Here is an 11,444-nt window from a genome sequence, read left to right on the forward strand (position 1 = left end):
TTGACAGGAAAATATCCAGCAGAGTAGGTCTATTGATTGCTTTTGTCTCTTGGTTTGCACAGCATCCTGTGACACTATGAAGCTTTCCTCAGGAGGGAGGCTTCGAGCTCTGTTCTGTCTGCAGCCCTGTGTCTGAAGTTGTGATATCTCAGCAGTGGAGTTTTACCTTCACGTTCTGGGACATAGCTAAGGGCATTGGCATTGGCCTAAACTGTTGGGGAATCTCTTGGGGTCCCCTGAAAAACTACTTGAAGAGATATTTCTAATGCCTGGCACTGGGAATTTTGTTAAATTATTTATGGCACTTGGGGCGGGGCACCAACACTCCAAGTCACATGATGCCATTTAAAGCACATACTCATAGATCTATACATTGTATATGTGTTGTAAGAAAGCATTTAACATGCAATGATGGCAAAAGCAGAGTACCTCTGTCTAATAGGTGACAAGGAGGGAGCTTTGACAGCCTTTCGCAAGACATATGATAAGACTGTGGCCCTGGGTCACTGACTGGATATTGTATTCTATCTCCTAAGGATTGGACTCTTTTATATGGATAATGACCTCATCACTCGAAACACAGAAAAGGCCAAAAGCCTAATAGAGGAAGGTGGAGACTGGGACAGGCAAACCAGGCTGACAGTGTACCAAGGTTTGCATTGGGTGGCTATCCGTGACTTCAAACAGGCAGCAGAGCTCTTACTCGACACTGTTTCTACATTTACATCCTATGAGCTCATGGATTACAAGACATTTGTGACTTACACTGTTTACATCAGTATGATTGCCTTAGAAAGACCAGATCTCAGGGAAAAGGTCATTAAAGGCGCAGACATTCTTGAAGTGTTGCACAGTCTTCCAGCAGTTCGGCAGTATCTGTTTTCTCTCTATGAATGCCGTTATTCAGTTTTCTTCCAGTCGTTAGCGATCGTGGAACAGGAAATGAAAAAGGATTGGCTTTTTGCGCCTCATTACCGATACTATGTAAGAGAAATGAGAATTCATGCATACAGCCAGCTGCTGGAATCATATAGGTCATTAACCCTTGGCTATATGGCAGAAGCATTTGGTGTGGGTGTGGAATTCATTGACCAGGAACTGTCCAGGTTTATTGCTGCTGGAAGACTACACTGCAAAATTGATAAAGTAAATGAAATAGTAGAAACCAACAGACCTGATAGCAAGAACTGGCAGTATCAAGAAACCATCAAGAAAGGAGACTTACTGCTAAACAGGGTTCAGAAATTGTCCAGAGTAATTAACATGTAAAACCATTTTAAAATGTATTCCTTTACATATGTTACTTGAAAGCTTTTCTAACTTTCTTCACTGTGTGCCTACTTCAATGGCATCAAATAAATATGTCATTTGTTTAAAAAAAAAAAAAGAAAGCATCTAACATTACACTTCCTTGTGGCTTTTTAAAGCATTCTTAGTTATCCCCTTCCCTCTCTCCCCCTGTATTGTGCTTCCTCCCCACTCTGTAGTTAAATGTACCAATTTCCAAATCCCCCCTTCACAGCAGTGTCCTAATGCTTTTCACCTCTGCAGCTCCTATTTTTCCTGCCATGGTCCTTCTAGACTTTCCTGGTTCCCATGTTTACTCTGGATTTCTTCACTTAGTATAATATCTTCTATTTTCATCCAATTATCTGCCAAGTTCATGATTTCATGTTTCTTTATAGCTGAACAGTTATGTCATAGTGTATATGTACCACATTTTCCTTATCCATTCATCTGTTGAAGGATGTTTAGGTTGTTTCCTTTTTTTCTGTTGAGAATAGAGCAATGTACATGACTGAGCTTGTATCTGTGGAGTAGGATGATGAATCATTTGGGCAAATGACAAGGAGTGGTATAGATGGGTTGTAACCTTAATTTTTCCAAAACCCACTTTTGACACAGGTTCTTAAAAGCTTTAACCTTCCTTCTAGCCAACTACCCACCAGAGGTAGTGGAAGATAAAGGCTATTAGGATATGGGGGGAAGTGGACCTGTTCAGAAATTTTTCATTGGAGCAAATCCCATCTGCTTTGTCAGGAAATCAGCGGTTCAGTCCACATGAGTTAGCAGTGGCAGCTTGATCCACTCACAAACACTTCACAGATATACCAGCATGTCACGCAGCACTCGTCTACTTTGGTTGTGTCTGTGTGACAGGCCTAAAACCTGATCACGGACCTGAGGTGTACGCTTCAAAAGGAGTCAGCCTCCTGAGGTGGTCATTCACTGACATCTGTTAGCTCAGATGTGTTCCAGATTGGTCTCTGCTAAAGTCTGTGGAGAGATCTGCATGCTTTATTCAGGCATAAGGTGCCCCAAGAAATATTTTGTTATTAGCTAAAACTGAGATTAAACATTATTTCTTGGCCTCCACAGTGTTTCAATAATCGTAATTGATTTCCTAGCTGTAATTAGCTTGGAATCTTTACAAAGAAGCTGTCTTACCAGACAGGGTGTCTCCAAAGTTAGAGATAGCAGTTAGGCACTAATTATCAGAGCAGTCCCACATAAAGCAGAATTGCTTTACTAAGTAGAGAGAAGTTGTAGGGCTTCCGTCACTAATTATGTTATAGCCAAGGATATTCTCAAGGACTGCTTGCCTCAGACAGACCCTGAGAATTTATCTTGGGGCTGCCAAGATAGCCCAGCAAGAAGGACACCACTGCTCCTCCGCTTTGCACCTGGCTGTTTGATCTTACTGACTTTGATGTGACCACTACCTGCCTACGTGACTTCTGTTATTTGCCCTGTTTCTGTATACTATATAAGCTTGATTTTACTTTGTACAAATACACTCGGATTCTGCACTCTCTTGTGTTGTGTCTGTTTGTCATTTCTTTGCCAACGCCTTGTCGACCTGACTAGGACTGTGTTTTCCCCAAGGGTTGAGGGAGGCCCAGGCTGGCCGGCCCATGGCACCAGCAGTCCAGTTCACAGGTCATCAGAGGTGGCATGACCTGGTAGGAGCAGCCAGGCCTCAGCCAAAAAAGAATGAGCCAGCAGGAGGAGCCAGGGCCACCAGGGATTCCAGAGAAGTTCTTGGCTGTACCTCTTTCAACTAAGCAAAGATCAGTGAAAATATGAGGTCAAGAAGTATTGTAAAGCTATCTCTACAAGCAAGCCTCTGTCTCAGTAAGTTGAGTACCATTTATACTCCCTCCAAACATCACATGTCCTCCATGGGTCTTGCCTCACCATGTGTCTTACTTGGCAAAACTCCAGATGAGTCTGAATCAGCTGACATCACTCTGCCAATTGGCCTGAGTCCACAGAAGTGGCAAGAAGCCACCAGCATATTACCAGGAATTTTTTGGTGTGTTTCTCTCTATGGAGTCATGACAAATGGAGCCTCAGCAATACATGTAAGGTGAACCAATGCATGTGTGTCTTTAGCGAATAATCCTTCATCACTCATCCTTTCACACACTTGCTTTAGCAAAGCATCCTTTCACTGGTGTCTGCTTCAGCAAAACATTCCTTCATGAATCTGCCGTAGTGAAATAGCCTTTCACCTGTGTCTGCTTCAGGAAAACATTCTTTCACATGTCTGCTGGTGTCTGCTTCAGGAAAACATTCCTTCACATGTTTGCCCCAGCAGAACACCATCAGACACAACTGACTTTCCAACAAAACCAAAAATTTCAACTTCAATGGGTCATATGTAAGATTCATTCTTAGCTTTTGGAGAATTCTGCACACTGATTATAGAGTGGTAGCACCAGTGTGCAATGCCATTAGCACAGGGTACCCTTTCCCTCCATCCCCTCCAGGGTTGGCTGTCTGTTCTCTTGATCTTTGCCATTCTGACAGAGGTAAGATGAAGTCTCTCTGTTGTTCTGATTTACAGTCCCTAAAGCTAGGGGTGATTAATTTTTGAACCATTTCTTAGTCATTTTTCTTTTTCTTTTTGAGAACTCTATGTTCAGATATGTAGGCCATTTTCAACCATAGGCCATTTCCAAATTGGGGCATTTATTTTCTTGACTCTTTTTTAAAAATTCTTTATGCATTTAGGATATTAATACTCCATCAGATATGTAATTGTATAGCTAGTGAGGACTCCATCTCACTCTGAAGATGCCTCTTTACTTGGTTCATTCATGTATGTATATCTCTGAGGTTATATATTTGAAAGGGAGCTGGGAAGCGTGAGGGTTGGAGCTAACTGCAATTTCTAAAAGTTACGTAGTGAGAACTTGCCTCAATTAGTGCTGCCCATGGGTGTGTAGTGCTGTACAGAAAATCACTGAAAAAAAACTGCCAGGGAAGGAGTGGAGCTCCTCAGCTCCTCCCTGTCTGTGATGGTGCTGGTTGATCGGTCTTGAGCAAGTGACCACATCTGCAGTGAGTTCTTCAGGGATCCAGCTGTCGTGTATCAGCATTTCATCACTCTCTGCCCTATCCTCCAGGTCTTGCACTCTTTCTTCTCTATTTTAAAATTGTAGTTTTTGGAAACACTCAAATCACATAGATTCATATATTATTTTTGTTCCAATTGCTGTGGTGGAAATATTCCAGTCAGAATAGAAGTCTTCCTTATAAAAGATAACATGGGTTTGTGCAATGGCTCAGTGAGTAAAACACAAGGATCTGAGTTTGAATTTTCAGAACCATGTAAATCTGGACATGCTAGAGAAGGTTGAGGATGAGTGGAAGGCAACAGAGGATATAGAGGAGGAGATGGAGCAGGAGATGGAGGAGCAGAAGATAGGGGAGAAGACGGAGGAGGAGATGGGGTGAGAGGAGAAGGAGATGGGGAGGAGATGAAGGAGGAGCTGGAGGAAGAGATAGAGGAGCTGGAGGAGGAGGAGAAGATAGAGGAGCAGAAGATGGAGAGGAGATGGAGGAGGAGATGGGGAGGAGATGGAAAAGGAAATGGGGGAAGAAGATGGAGGAGGAGATGGGATAGGAGATGGAGGAGGAGATAGAGGAGCTGCAGGAGGGGGAGATAGAGGAAGAGGAAATGGGGAGATAGAGGAAGAGGAAATGGGGAGGAAAGTGTGCAGAAGACAACTATGCTGCATATGTTGCTGAGTGAAATAAGTCAGTCACAATAGAAGAATAGGAGGTCTCTGCCTTAGTCATACACCTACCAACCTACACACACACACACACCACTATAGAATAGGAGGTCTCTGCCTTAGTCATACACCTACCAACCTACACACACACACACACACACACACACACACACACACCACTATAGAATAGGAGGTCTCTGTCTTAGTCATACACCTACCAACCTATACACACACACACACACACACACACACACACCACTATAGAATAGGAGGTCTCTGCCTTAGTCATACACCTACCAACCTACACACACACACACACACACACCACTATAGAATAGGAGGTCTCTGCCTTAGTCATACACACACACACACACACACACACACACACACACACACACACACCACTATTTCCAGTGGTTGGTTTCTTCCCTTCCAGTCCATTCCACCTGACTTCTGTTCCTTCCATTCAACCCTGCCCACATTAGTTCCCTCCCCTCCTCTCCACTCCACTCTTCCTATTCCAAGGAGAAGGGTGAATTCCTGACTGCATGACTTTTAGGTAGCAGAGAGACATCATAGGGAAGAAGGAACCAGAACTCCCAAGAAGGTAGAAGCTTCTGACTTTAAGACTGGATAGTGGGAGCAGTTTACTCAGAGTTACACGAGGGGCTGAGTAGCCAAGAGAATAGTGAGAAGGGCAGATCTTAAATTTAAAAAGCTGGTAAATCAGGCCTACTCTACCAGCAACCTAAATTGGTACTTAAGAAAAAGAGAAGTTAAACTCCTCTATTATTTGGCAAACAAATTGACAAAATGCAGAGACTAAGAGGAACCAAGAAAATGAATGTAAAGGATGGGAACTGTCCTGAAGGTGAATGGGACAGAACATGGTGACGAGTGGTACAACAGAAATTACCTAGGCTCAAGAAGCAGCAGAAGGTTATTTCTTCAATTCCAATTCCTGTCCCTAGTGGTTGCTGAGCCTTTGCCAGAGAGGGCAGAGCCCTCAGAGGCGCCTGTGTTCTTATGCAGAATAATTAAGATGTGATAGGTAAGTCTTGAGAATTGACTTGATAGAATGAAAGGTAAACAGCTAGCTAGCAACTTGACAGACAGAGGAATAACCCATTCAGAGAAGAATAAGGGCCCAGTCAGATGCCTTAGCAACACTGAAATGTCTGGTAAGGTTAAGGCTACTTATTCCTCACTCATGTTGAAATAATTAATTAAAAAATTTCAGTTGCTAATGTGCCACCTGCCACAATGGTTTATGTTCCCGAAGGAAAGACACACACACACACACACACACACACACACACACACAACCTTTATATTTGAATATGCCTTAAGCAGTTCAATAGCTGGACCATTGCCTAATCTCCATGCAGTTAATCCACCTCGCACCAATAATCCTGAGTTATTACTTACTAAACTCTATATTCTATCTTAGCTGCTCTGGACCCAGAGGGCTGCCCAACTGGGTTGTGCTCTGGGCCACACTCTCCCCAGTCCTTCACATGGTGGCCAAGCCTGTCTGTACTGTACTCTTCTCAGGCATAGCATCTCTCCTCTCCTCCACATTCTCCTGGCATGGCAGATCTCTCCTTTCTCTTCCTCCAGGTCCCAAGCCTGGGAATCCTAAGGTCCCACATCTGTTTGCCCTGTCCAACCATTGGCTGCCAGCATCTTTCTTTACCAATCAGAACCAACTAGGGGGTCCCTTGGTATCTTACATGTAGACTTTCATGCAAACAATTTTGGGGAACCAAAGTAACATTAGAATATCAGCAGCATTAGGCCAAACCCAGTACACACTGGTTAAACTAAAATACTCACATGACTAATGAAGTAGAATCCAGACCATTTACAAGGACAAAGCTGCAGCAAACAAGACAAGAGTTCACACAAAGAGGCAAGGATGCTCCCTATATAGCTCACTTTTATAGGAAAAGGGCATTAATACAGAAGTCTCAACCTCAGAAGGAGTGAAGGATGTGAAAGAGATTCTAGAAAATCCAGAAATATTAGAATATGTGGAACATATAGTTAAAAGGGGAACTTACTTACCCCTTATTGGATTGGGTAACAGCTGTGGGGAGGCAGGCTTTCCCACACTTAATCAAACTCAATTCAAGGCATAAGAACAATGGAAAATGTGAAAGAGGCAGTTATAGTGGCTGTCAATTGGGTCTACTTTACTTAATTTACCATAATGTAAGCAATGTAAAGCTCAGGCATTGCTGCTGCTCCTTAGCATGAGGAAAATTATAATTTAGGGTGTCCCTGCAAATTTGAGAATGACATTGACATCAACTCTGGCCAATTGCCAAAAAACTTGGATAAGTTATCAACTTCTTCCAGTAAACTAGAAAGCTGGAGATAGATAAGAAAGTACCTCACCAGTCTAATATAGTACAGAATCAAACCAAATCAGCACCATGGGAAAACACACCTATAATGTGGCCATTTTTAGGCAAAGGCAGGGCAAGACCCAACCCTCCATTTGTTCTGAAAATCAGGGGTATAAAGCCATTTGGAACATGAGATCAGATACCAATATGACAGTCCTAAGGAGGAGGATTCAGACAGATTCCTAGTTAGACCAAAGGATGTACAGGGTCAATAACCTCAGAATCAAAGACCCTCAATATAGATCCCAGTAAAGATCAGGGGAATGGTCCAGCAGATAAATTGGCTGGTAGATACAGCCAATTTTTGGCTGGTAGAGGTGACAGTTTGCAACCTCTATTTCCCCAAGTTCCCTGACTTATATAATTATTGAAGGAGTACTGTAACAGGGCCATGAACCAAAGCACCAGTGACCCCATGACAGCAGTACCACTCAGGCTGTAAAACTCAGCACATAGAAAGAGCCAACTGCTAAAACTAAAGCAAAGGCTGAATCCATCAAAGTATACAGATCTGGGAAAAATCTCTAGATGTACTGAGCTTGCTTTCTGACTTCTATAGTTCTGCTTCTGGCCAATTGGTCTTGTGAATTTAAGCATGCCAACCAAGAACATGGTTTAATTGCTTAAAAGCTCATTTTGGAAAATGCTCAAGGTAGCACTGTGATCCTGTGTTATACTACACTTAGTATAGTCTCTGGCTGGCTAATAAGGATTTTCTATTGGTTTAACCCCATGTCCAAGCGGTCTTGTGTGAATAACCCATAACTTTTATGGAGGTCCCACTAAGATCCTAGAGAACAAACCCCAAGACACTGGGCGGTCTCAGATCCCCTCAGAAGGAAGAAGAGTGTGCTGGTCAAGGGACTCCTAGTATATTCTCAAGTTGAGATGTTCCAGGTTCATGGAACTCTGTGCAGGTGTATGCATGTGGGATAACCCACTCTGACGCGTTGTAAGGTGTTTCCCTGTATTCTCAATTGTTAATTGCAGGACTATTGGCACAAGACTGTCAGGATATGTAAGTGTTTGTTGCTTCCTCACCTGCCCTAAAAGAAAGGCAAGCTGCCATGAGGAAAGTCACAGAGCCTCCAGTGCCAACTGGATGAGTAAGGACTGTGGCTTTGTGCATAATAAGGAGCTGGTAGCTGGACCTGGGAGTAGAGCTGAGAGCCATGGAGAGATGCAATGATGGAGAAGTTGGCTTAAGTTAAAGACTAGCTGAGAGACTGCCCCAGCAAGAGGCCAACAGCCTTATACTATCCATCTCTGCATCTTTATTATTAAACCCAAGTGGGAAGGCCCTACAATAGCTAGTGCAGGGCGTGAGATACAGACTAGCTTGTTCCAGACACAAGACCTGGACAAAAGAGTTCAGGCACAGGGTCATGGAGCAAAGATATTGTCAAAGTCAGAGAAGCTAAAATCCCAGACCTCAGAGTTGGTAACATATGTTCAGAGCAGGCAGTCCTCAGAGGACAGAGTTTAGAGAAGCTTAGCACTGAAGTGGATAGTAAGTTATCAGATATTAAGATGTTAACAGTAGGGCTGGGGAGATGGCTCAGGGGTTAAGAGCACTGACTGCTTGCTCTTCCAGAGGTCCTGAGTTCAAATCCCAGCAACCACATGGTGGCTCACAACCATCTGTAATGAGATCTGATGCCCTCTTCTTGTGTATCTGAAGAGAGTGACAGTATACTCACAAACATAAAATAAATAAATCTTTTTCTTTTTTTAAAAGACATAACCCTTTGAGGTCTTTGCTGGCAATAATTATGTGGACCACAGAGAAGGTCCTAGGGTTCCTGTGGCCTCCTCTTGTGACTGCACCAAGATCACTCAGATCTACATAAGGTAACCTCCAAATATGAAATCACCTTTAAACTTGCTCTTAGGGTGAGAGGCTGGGCAAGAAAAACTTATAAAAAGGAACCTGATAAGACAATACAGCCCTTTCTCTTAAGCACTCTCAGTCTTTATGGGCAGAGTCCCTTAGTTTTCAAGAAATGATGACTCTCTTCCCAGGTGCTCTTGATGACCACCTGTCCCCGTGCTGACACAGGGGCAAGGATATGCATTATTTTCTCACAGGACTCCACAACACCATGATGGGCACTGATACAGGACATGTGACCAGCCATGGAAAAAGACAGGGATGAAACATCCTCCCCCTCAGACCTGAGGAGGTGGCACTTGTCAGAGATAAGTGTCTACTTGCTTGTGATTGCTGTTTTCATGCCCTTTTCCTAACACCCTATCAAGTACAAAATATTTCCCAGGCCTGTGAACAATTGGCCCATTACATTAAGGGAACCTGATCCAACAAATTCTTAAACTGCTTGTTCCTACTCAGAGAAAGTATATCCAAGCTCAGTGAGACCAGGGTACCTGTTCTTGTTTTTGAAAAAGAATTCATGGAAAAGGTTTGTAACAACATAAAAAAGGTTCCCCCCCATAGTATCTTACATTATAATGGGAGGCATTATAATAATAATTATATTGCTTAAGTGTATTGTACAGTGTGTCTTTCAGCAACACTCTATCAACAAATCTATGCTTCAGTACCCGTGGCTCCTGAGCATGCAGATTGTGGCCTGCCCAGAGAGGTGATTGGAGCTTGGCTCACAGAAATGTGTGAGGCTTCTGTTTAGACTCCCTCCTTATACCTCATATGTCTCGGGGGTGTGTGTGTGTAAAAACCTACTTGTCAACCTAAGAAAGGCACAGTCCACTATACTGGAGGCCCACTAAGGTGGGGTCAACAAGGCTGGAGCAAAGAACTCCAACACTCCTTGTGCTACCAAAAATAAAGACAAAAGATGGAAATGTAGGAGGGACTTAGCCAAGCAGGCCCAGCCACAGTGCTGGCATATTCGCAGCTGATCCTTCCACCCTGAGCCAACCTAGCATCTGCCAGTACAGCTAAAGATCACTGATGCCAGATCAGGCGATAGAGCAAGCCATTGAACAGCATCACACCTGGCTACTTGAGATTCAATGAGATGCTGGGAGTGGAGTATAAAGGTTTGCCCAGTTCCTGTGATAAATGAGTCTGCTCTTGGCACTGGCCTGACTCCTGGAGTCTGTGCTGTTGACTCTGCATCTTCTTACCCCAACCCCTAAGGGTTTTGGTCAGGGCTCCAAGGAACAAGAAGGGAAGCTATTTGGCTGACCACTGGGGGCTATCTAGATGCTTCATTAGCATGATAAATCCAGGTGTGCTATGTGACCCAGTGCCCACAGTCCTCAGTTATATGTTCCAGAGCAAGGAGAGGCAGGTTGTTGCTGTTCTCAATTCTAAAATCCCCAGGTGTCTTAGTTAGGGTCTCACTGCTGTGAGCAGACACCATGACCAAGAAAGTCTTATAAAGGACAACATTTAATTGGGCTGGCTTACAGATTCAGAGGTTCAGTCCATTTTCATCAAGGTGGGAAGCATTGCAGCATCTAAGCAGGCATGGTGCAGGAAGGGCTGAGAGATCTACATCTGACAGATGCTAGTGGAAGACTCACTTCCAGGCAGCTAGGTTGAGGGTATTTAAGCCCATCCCCACGGTGACACACCAACTCCAACAAGGCCACACCTCCTAATAGTGCCACTCCCTGGCCCAAGCACATATAAACCATCCCAGTCCTGTTCAGAAAGCCTGTCTTACTGTTCTTCAGGGCACTGCCTGTGTGTTCTAAATACTTATCCTGATGTGTGAGAGCTACAGATAAATGTCATCCTCACCCCTCCTCAAAGAAATGTCTCTTTGCAGAAGATAGAGACCTTTACAGAAATCCACACCTGGTAAAAATACAGAGTTAAATGATCTTGGGAAGCTCTGGCCCTCTGATATGCCTACACTGCAGTCCTGACACCCGCAGACCAGGGAACATTGCAGAACAGGCAGGAAGCTGGGAGGAGAACCAAAGGAGCAAGAGGCCTACTGCTGGTGAGTATGTTTTACCTGTGACATGGAAGGTGCACCATGGCACTGCCATACTGTAGTCACTTAACACTTGACCA

General features: G+C 43.8%; 1 pseudogene across 1 annotated transcript; it reads left to right on the top strand.

Moving 5' to 3' along the window:
- Positions 1–427: 427 nt before the first annotated feature.
- LOC116074776 lies at positions 428–1,381 on the top strand (annotated as a pseudogene). The gene has a single exon (XR_004112283.1). The product of XR_004112283.1 is annotated as a 26S proteasome non-ATPase regulatory subunit 6 pseudogene (transcript).
- The last annotated feature ends 10,063 nt before the right edge of the window (positions 1,382–11,444 follow it).

The sequence above is a fragment of the Mastomys coucha genome, unplaced genomic scaffold (genome assembly GCF_008632895.1).
Source record: "Mastomys coucha isolate ucsf_1 unplaced genomic scaffold, UCSF_Mcou_1 pScaffold3, whole genome shotgun sequence".
Lineage (NCBI taxonomy): Eukaryota > Metazoa > Chordata > Mammalia > Rodentia > Muridae > Mastomys > Mastomys coucha.